This window comes from Symphalangus syndactylus, chromosome 4, assembly GCF_028878055.3.
Source record: "Symphalangus syndactylus isolate Jambi chromosome 4, NHGRI_mSymSyn1-v2.1_pri, whole genome shotgun sequence".
Lineage (NCBI taxonomy): Eukaryota > Metazoa > Chordata > Mammalia > Primates > Hylobatidae > Symphalangus > Symphalangus syndactylus.
The window spans coordinates 80,984,149-80,993,270 of NC_072426.2; the positions used below are offsets into that span (position 1 = coordinate 80,984,149).

General features: G+C 44.9%; 1 long non-coding RNA gene across 1 annotated transcript; it reads right to left on the minus strand.

Annotated features, from left to right (window-relative positions):
• Nucleotides 1-4,786: 4,786 nt before the first annotated feature.
• LOC134736407 (uncharacterized) lies at nt 4,787-8,724 on the minus strand. Its single transcript, XR_010120407.1, has 3 exons — nt 8,333-8,724; nt 7,561-7,627; nt 4,787-6,335 (listed from the first exon to the last, which is right to left on the minus strand). It is a non-coding gene; the product is annotated as an uncharacterized lncRNA (long non-coding RNA).
• Between the last annotated feature and the right edge of the window lie 398 nt (nt 8,725-9,122).

Below are 9,122 nucleotides of genomic sequence, written 5' to 3' on the forward strand. Positions count from 1 at the left end.
AATCAGTTGCCATGGAGACCACACTCTGGCCCTGCACCTTCAACACCATGGTTAAATAAGTGGTAATGTCAGACCTCTCAAAGCATCTTGGCGGCCCCAATCCAGGTCCCAGAGCTCCAGCCAGCACAGGCCTGGCCAGCGTGGGCGCCGGGCTGGGAGCTTGTGGGAGCCTGGGTGGTCTGGTGCATCCCTGACCGATGTTTAAATGCTGACTTCACGTGTGGGGTTGCCCTGGTGGGTTGCGGTAGAGACACTCCTCCCGTGAACTGTTGATAAGAAAGAACATTGTAAAAGAAACAATTTGTAACTGGCTATGGCAAACTCTTCTCTGCCATGGGTCTGGATTCATGAAGTGTAACATGACCCCAACAGAGCTTTAATGTGTTCAGGAGCTGGTTGTTCTTTATCTTCCTCTTGCCCCTCTAATGAGTGATTCTCTGCATGCCCATACCTGCTGATGCCCAATGTATACACAGTTAGAAGTATAAATGAGTGCGTTGACCACTGAAGGTCAAAAAATATATATATTTTTTTTACATGATATTGCTATTAATGACAGGACTGTGGGTTTGAGCCTGCTGGAAAGCAGCTGACTTTAGGTATTCTGTCAGTGGCCTGTTGAGAAAGCCCTGCCCAGCTGGGTAGCTCCATATGGCACCATATTGACCAGTTACACTGTCTTTCTTCTGGATTTTGAAAATGAAACACACACAGGGATGCCGACATTGGGCCAGGTGAGCCAGATGACTCACAGAGAGGGTCTGTGAGAAGACGCCTTTGGACAGCAGGGCCTGTGTGGGCTCAGGGCCATTTGATTGGCAGCAATCAAAGGGAGATGCAGAGATGAGAAAAGTCAGATCTCCATGTGGAGTGCAGGGCAGAGTGCAGGGCACACTTGCCCAGGACAGGGTGAAAGATGCCTCCTTGCAGTTGGCCTGAATTTTAGATATTTTTCATTGGTGGATGCTTTTCCCCCTCCTCTTGAATTCTTTCTTAGGATGAAACCCAAAGCTGTCCTCACTTTTCCTGCCAGACAGATTTTCTTAAGTGAGCCATGTGTTGGTAATGAAATCCTGAACCCAAGCGGGGTTAGACAGAAGCAGCAGTGCTTGATGATCTATCAGATGTGGGTGAAGACAGAACAGAACAAGGTATGACGTGGCACCCAGCCTCTGCTTGGCCACAGCCATGGAGGACCGGGTGAGAGAGTGCAGAGAGCGAGGTGGTGCTAATGTGCCCTGAAAGACAGTTTCTGACCTGTGTGATGATAAAATGAATCTGAAGTGCCTTTCAAAATTGTTTATTCTTCCTTCCTTTGCTGCTGATTCTCCTCCCCTTTCCTCCTCTGCAGGGCAGCACATCCATTGAATGTCTTGTCAGCTTCCCTGGTGTTTTCAGGGCAAACAGGCCCCCTGATCCATCTCTTGAAGGAAAATCTTTGTTATGACATTTCTAGCTCAGAGCAAGTCATGCTTGATATAATTAATTGGCAATTCCTTGCCAAAAATGATCTGAGTTCAGGGTGAGCACCTAAGTCCTTTCTAAGCTCTGATCTGCAAGCTTGGGGGCAGGAGATCACAGAAATTAATGATTGGCATCTTTTCTGCAGTCAATTTCTCTCTAAAGGTCAGCAGTGGCAAAGCACACCTGGGAAGCAGAGCTTTGTAAAACCTGGTAAGAATAAGCACCCCACGCAGTGTCACTACATGCCACGCTGTCTGTTCTAGCTCATATGTGTGCTAATCCATTTGCTTTTCACAGCTATGTGAAGAGGTACTTTTAATATTCCACTTCCTGGATGAAGAAACTGAGGCACAGTGAGGATAAATAGCTTGCATAAAGACATAGGATGGGAAAGGGCTGCCCTGGGTCTGTGGTTCTGGTCCAGGCTCTCGGGCCACAACACGCCATCCTGCCTTTCTGTACCTCCTGCATCTTCCTTTGCTCTTCATCTGAGGAGCCCTAGGCTTGATTACACCTAGATTTCTCTTCGTACTGCAGCCAACTTGAGATTATTTTCTTTAAGTTTTTAGGGGGAAAATACTTTCCTATAGAATTAACCAATAAGGAAATCCTGTTCAGAGAGGACCCTTGCGTGGGTTTGCAGCATCAAGGGATTGCTGTCTGTTAGGGTGAAGATGTGGCTGAACTTGAAGCCTCTCTCCTGGAACTAATATTCATCCAGAGGGGTGGGCCCCTCCAGTGCTACTGTGCCCCCTGCAATGGCACAGGCTCAGCAGTTGACACAGGGCTGCTACAGGTCCATGAGCCCATCTGATCTGCACAGGAGGGCAGTGTGCAGGACCCAGGGTGGAGGCTTTGGGATTGCACCTTCATCTTCACACTTCCTTTTCCCCTCTCCTTCTCCTTTCTCTCCCTCCCTCCCTCCCTCCCTTCCTTCCCATTTTTCCTTCCTTTTTTTTTTTATCATGGCACATACATGCTCTGACTACATGCTCCACACAACTCACTGAACTAACATGTGCTCAAAGACACCAGTCTACTAAGTGTAGATTAAGGGCAAATCCTTTCTGAAGCCCTCAGGTCCTGAGCTGGAAGCTACCACTTGGCTGATGTAACTCCAGGTGTCTTCTTTGCTCATTATGAGTTGCACAGTCACCTATGGCCTTTTTACAGGGCCTCCAATTGGCTCCAGCTCCTTCCCTGAGGTTTTACACCTTCAGGGACAGTTGAGCTCTTGCTGGCTCATCTTGCTGCCTGAGTACCCAAAATGTGGTGCCTTGAACTGATTTCTGATCCATCAGCTTTGACCTTTAGCCCAGGTGCCGAAATTTTGTTTTCAAAACAGTGCAACATATAACTCCATCCTGTTTGTTTTTTTTTTAACCGTTACTTCTTGTTCTTACATAGCTCATTTTTCCCCCTTCAAGGAATCCTTATGCTTCTAAATTATTCTAAACTCTACCAAATTTTCACCCCATACCCTACAGTCGTACCCCTCCATCCTCATAGGCACTCGCTAAGGACCAGGGACATAGTGGTTCAGCTTTTCCAGGAAGCCGAGGGATCCTGGCTGTGCCAGGAACCTGTCTTGAGTCTTTTGCCTCTGAATCACCTCTGCTGTGATGCTCCAGCCAGGAATGAAATGATCTCAAAGCAGCCTCAACCCCTCGTCAGAGCTTGACTTGCTTGGTGGGGATGAGAGTGGAATGGAGAGCCGTGTCCACTTCTCTTGCCCTCAAGATGCAACACATACTGAACCTGCAGCTTCCCCATTACTTGGACACCCAGCCCACAGTGAATTCTCCCCGTACAGCCCCCGCCTCCTACCAGGCGCCTCTTTATCTTCACCTGCGTCAGCATCCGGCTGGCTCCCCACTCAGAATGTGGTCTCTGCCTCTCCAGCCCCACCTGGCCCCAGCACCCAGGCTGTGTCCTGGGACCCATGCACTCTGGCCACCCTCACAGTGACTGTCCAGGTAGGGTTTAGTGGCAGACCCAAAGAAGAAGAATGGCAAACAGAAATGCCTCCTCAGTGTCCTGTGTGCTGTCTGTCTCCCCTGCTCTGGCCCACAGTCTCCCTGGGGCCAGGAAAGCACCCGCCATGCTCATCACTGTCCAGTGCCAGATGAAGTGCCTTGTAGGACAGTCTCAGGCATCCCTACTGGCCCAGCCACCACTGACCAACCCCCACGGCATGCCCACTGTGCCTGCCAAGAAATGTGCACACATTATCTCATGAGTCCTCTTAAAGAATCCTCTGAAGAAAACGTTCTTATTTCCATTTTACTGATGAGGAAACAGGTTCAGAGCAACTGAGGAAGTGGCTCCTCAGCCTGGCTGATCAGCAGAATCACCCCGAAGCTTTTGGAATACAGATTTCTGAGTTTCTTTCCAGACGTCCTAAATCAACATTTCTAGAGTCAAAATATCTATAATTTCCAAGAGTTCACCAGGAGCTTCTGATGATCAGTGGAGTTTGGTGCTAAATTAATTATTCAGGCCCCAAAGCTAGTAGGAGAGAGAGGCATGATTTACACCTGGGCGTAGCTGGCTCTAGGACCTCTGTCCTCCTGCTACAGAAACCAGAGAGTGACAGCCTCTCCTCCTGTTCTTGGAGAAGTGGAGCCTCAGGGAGCATCTGGCCATACAGCAATCAGCTGCAAGGCAGACATTAGAAGCCACATCCTTGACCCTGGTCTGTGGCATATCCCATTCTCTGGCTGCCTCGATGCATTTATATCCCAGGCACATGGGCAATATTGGCTGCTCTGGAAGCCATAATTTGATTGATGACTAGAATGTAGTATCACAGAAATGAGTTTTAGAGGCTGGTCATTTTCAAATGAGGTAACAGGTCTAAATGTGGCACAAGGGAGCAGAAGTGTATGCAAAGCACCTGCTTTGTGGCCTGGGAGTGGCCCTGCCCACCTTCCCTTCTCAGCTTTCCCTGGGCATCGACATGGTACCAGGGCCTCAGCTGGGGCCTGGGGTTCACAGGTGAGGAGAGCATCCTAGCTTCTCTGCAGGAGTGAATGGCCCAGCCGCTCTCTGGCATACTATAGCAGGCAGTCAGGATGGCCTGCGGGAGGAGACAGGAAGTGCAGGGGATGGCATCTGAGCCTGCTGACCAGGAGTGACCAGAAGGTGCCAGCCATGCAAGAATCTCAAGGAGTAGGGGTGGGGAGTGGTGGTGCAGAAAAGCTCCTGCAGACATGTGAGCCTGCTGCTTCCTGCACTGGAAAGGGCCAGTTTCACTGGAGCAAAGGGGGTGTGAAAGACAGAAGTGTTGGATGAGACAAAAAAGTCACTTGTACCCACTTTTGGAGATATTTTTTACTGCTTGAGTGGTCAAAAACATTTTTGACTCTTTGTGCTTTTTCACCTTGTTGTTTGTTTTTGCTTCTGCCTGCCTGGCGTCCACCTCATCTTCTGGTAACGGCTCCCTAATTTTGTGCTGGAGGCCCTTTCTCCATAAGGTAGCTTTTTAGTGTGGCTGTCAACCAAGTTGTCCTAACTTGCTCCTATCTTTGCTGACCAATAAGTCAGGATGGGACCAAGCCAGGTCAATCCACTGTTCTCTCCTTGGAATTTTTGTCTGAGAGGAGAAACCGGAAGTGTGATTGCCCTGGGCTTCCGTTCGCCCCAGTAACTGCACCCCAAAGGCACAGGCCATCATCAATTCAAGTTCTCCACATCCCTGAACTATCCTGAGTCTTGTCGTTTTGGAAGTCTGGTCCTCCTGTTTCTATTTTTTGAATCTCTCATAGGCTTTCAATTAAAAATGTTTTTGCTTTCAGGAGCCGTGGTTGTTTTCTGTTGCTAGCCACCAAAATAGAAACAAAAGCAAAAACAACTGAGAGATCCACAGGGCTAGAGAATACACTCCTAATTCTGAGAATGTTTTGGTGCAGTGGAGAAGCTTACCGCTGGAGAACTGCCTGTTGTTTGCTCTATGCTTTGGGAAATAATCTGGCAGCAGTAATAAAATGGATAAAAATAGAGAAAACTGAAAAGTCAATGTCAGTCCATTGCAAAACCAACTTGAACTGTGACTATGTGCCAGGCCCTGAGTTAGCCATAGAGAATTCAGCAATGGAGCCAGGGCCCTCCCACCCTTTATTTCCCCTTTCCCTAAAGAACTCACTTATTTTGTAGGGAATATAATTAAAGGACTACTCTCTGACTCACCTAGGCAGAGCTAGCACTGCTATTCTTAGCTTCAAAGATCTTTCTAAGTCACTTTCCTATGTAGTTAATCCCATTGTCCCATAACTTTGGTTGTGTTTATCTGCCTCCCTCAGTAGTCTCTGAGCTCCACAAAGGCAACTTCTATGTTTACTGGCTTATTCTTACCCTTTCTATCGCTCATGCCTAGCTTGAGTCTTGACTCATGGGTTAACAAATGACTGTTGAGTGAATGGATGAGAGGATGCGTGGGACATTGAAGCTAAAAGGAAAAGGACTGGACAGGAAACTTGTAACAAGGCACAAGGCAGGCTTTCTGGTGTGGAGTAAGCTGTCGAGGCATCAGGAACAGTGTTCAGCTTCAGCGTGGCATCCTGTTCTGCCCTGGGCCATGCCTCTGCACAGCCTGGCCCTTCTCTCCTTCCTCTCCAGTTTGGATTTGTTTTCTCCAGACTTTGGATTTTGCCAAAGATATCACTCTTCTCAGATGACCCCTAGCTTTGGGTTTCCCAAGGCTCCCCTGGCAGGCTCTGGCTTCTGTGCTCTGTGCTTGCTCTTCTTCTCAGTCCCTCCCTGCAGGCAGTGATGCCCTTTCTGCTGACTTCAGCCTGGCCCAGGGTCAAGCCCAGTGGACCTGGAGACACATGATTGCCTATGTAGAAAATCTGATGGAACCTACAAAAAAGCTACGAGAACTAATAAGTGAATTTAGCAACATTGCAAGACAAAATCAAATACAAAAATCAATTTTATTTTAACATACTATAGCAACAACCCCCCAAAAACTAACATTAAAAACAGTATTATTTATAATAGCACTAAATATGAATTACTTAGAGATAAATCTGACGAAACACGTGAAAGACCTCAACCTACACCAATAACAAAATATGTTGTTGAGAAAAATTAAATAAAATCTAAATAAGTAGAGAGCAATATGTTGTTTGTGAGTTAGAAGATGCAACATTATTAAGATGTAATTCTCCCTGAATCAATAGAGTCAATAGGATCCCAATCAAAATGTCAGCAGACTTTTTATAAGAGAAAAATTGTCAGTTAATTCTAAAATTCAAAAGACCTAAAGTAAAATTTAAAAGACCTATAGTAGCCAAAACAACTTTAAAAGACAAAACAAAACAAAAAAAAAAACAAAGAACAAAGTTGGAAGACCAACACTACCTGATTTAAGGACTTATTATAAAGCTACAGTAATCAAGATAGTGTAGTATTGGCATTAAGATAAACAAGAAGATCAGTGGAACAAAATAAAGTCAAGAAATAAACACACTTGTATGGGATATTGATTTTCAAGAAAAATGTAGAAGCATTTCAGTGGAGAAAGGATAAGTCTTTTCCATAAAAGACTGTAATAGTGGACACATCCATGCAAAATACAATGAACTTTTAACTTATACCTTGTATCATATACAAAAGCTTAACTCGAATGTATCATAGACTTAAATGTGAAATCAAAAGCTATAAATCTTCTAGTAGAAAATGGAGGAGAAAATCTTCATGCTTTTGAGTAAGGCAAAGATTTTTTCAAGATACTATACCAAAAGCTCAATCCATAAAATAAAAATAAAATGGATACATTGAACTTAATAAATTAAAACTTCTTGTCTTCATTGTTGATGGAATGAAGACAGACCACAATCTGGAAGAAAATATTTGCAAATAAAATATCTGAAGAAAGACATATCCTAAATAGGTAAAGAGCTCTCAAAACTCAGTAATAAGGAAAAACAGCTAAATGTGCAAAAGATGTGAACAGACATCTCACCACAGAAGGCATAAATATGCAAATAAGCACATGGAAATATGCTTAGCTTTTTAGGAAAATGTAAATGAAACCCACAAAGATACCACTACACAGCTATTTGAGTGACTAAAATGAAAAAGACAACATACCAAGTATTGACAGGAATGTGGAGAAACTGGAACTCTTCTACACATTGGAAAATGGTTTGGTAGGCTCCTAAAAAAGTTGAATATATGCCTGTAACATAATCCATCCGTTCCACTCCTGTATATTTATCTAACATAAATGAAAGCATATATCCATACAGAGATTTATACATCAATGTTCACAGCAGCTTTATTTGTAGTAGCCCAAACTGGAAACAATCTAAATGCCCATGAGTAGATTAATGGATAAACAATCTGTGGTATATACATACAATGGATTATGACTTGGCAACAAGAGTGAACTATACTGAGTAAAATAAGCCAGACCAAAAAAAAAAAAAAAAAAAAGCTCACACCCCCTATCAATCTATGTGCTATGCTCCCCTGTGACAAATCTCTTGTGGACAGTGATACAGTCAAAGTAAATTTTCAGTTCCTGGACTCAATTACATTTCTTTGGTGCCTCTGAGAAATTCTGTTGAAATGTTTATCTTCACTATTTATTTCCCAAATTCCCAAGCCAACTCTCTCCACAGGGGTCCCTAGAAAACTTTACTAATGAAATTAAACAGAGGATTGTCCAGGAAACATGCTGGCTGTATTTCACATGTTGCTGGATTGATGAACTGGATCTTCTAGAGCTACTAGCAGCATCCAGCTTCTGGGAATGTCTAAGTTGGCACATGCTGTTGTCAATTTGAACAGCAAACTCAAGGACCCAGCTTCCTCTATCTGCTAACGGAAGCTTCAGTTCTTTCCATTACCTGTCACTTACCAGTTCCAGTCTGGGCTGTAAGAAGATTTAGGCTTCCTTGAGGTCAAACAGAGCTCCTCCCCAAGGTTGGCTGCAGAGAGAGAACCATACCCCTGTGCCCAACCCCAAACCTTTGCCTTGGGGTTTCTGTGTGACTGTCCCTACTTCTTATCCTTGGCAGGACTACATGTCCTGAACAACTCAGGGTTAATGAAGAAAGATGCCCCTTTCCTAGCAACAAAACCAAGTCAAGCCCATGCCATTTAGACAAGTCTTTGCAGAAGTTGGGGGTAACATAAGAGAAATAGAGTGGCATAAAGTTGAGTGATGTGGCTCAACTTCATGGTAGCTGTCTCAGAGCTCTCCAGCCAGAATCCCACACTTAGTAATCAAACCACCCATGTCCAGAAAGCAGAGTAAGATGTGAGAGGTCCCCTATCTGCTTGCCGTAGTAGAGAGAGGAAGTTTCTATTTCATTTCTGATAAACTCTTTCTCCTAATTATTGATGTCAGGAATGCCCACCCGCCCTACCCCCTTTAGGGGAAATCTCATGTAACCACCTGGCCTTTCATGCCTCCCCATAATAACCATATTAGAACTTAATACAATAGGCTCAGTGTTCATTGCCTCAACACAGGCATCCACAGGCCCAGGGCCATATCACACAGGACAGAACAGTAACAGGTATGGCCTGGTAGAAACAATGTCTACATAACCAAACCAGCCAGTCTCACACTTTATCAGCTAGAGAGGACAAAGGGGGTCATGTTTATACTGTATGCCATAAACACTAGATTCCCTGACAATGGC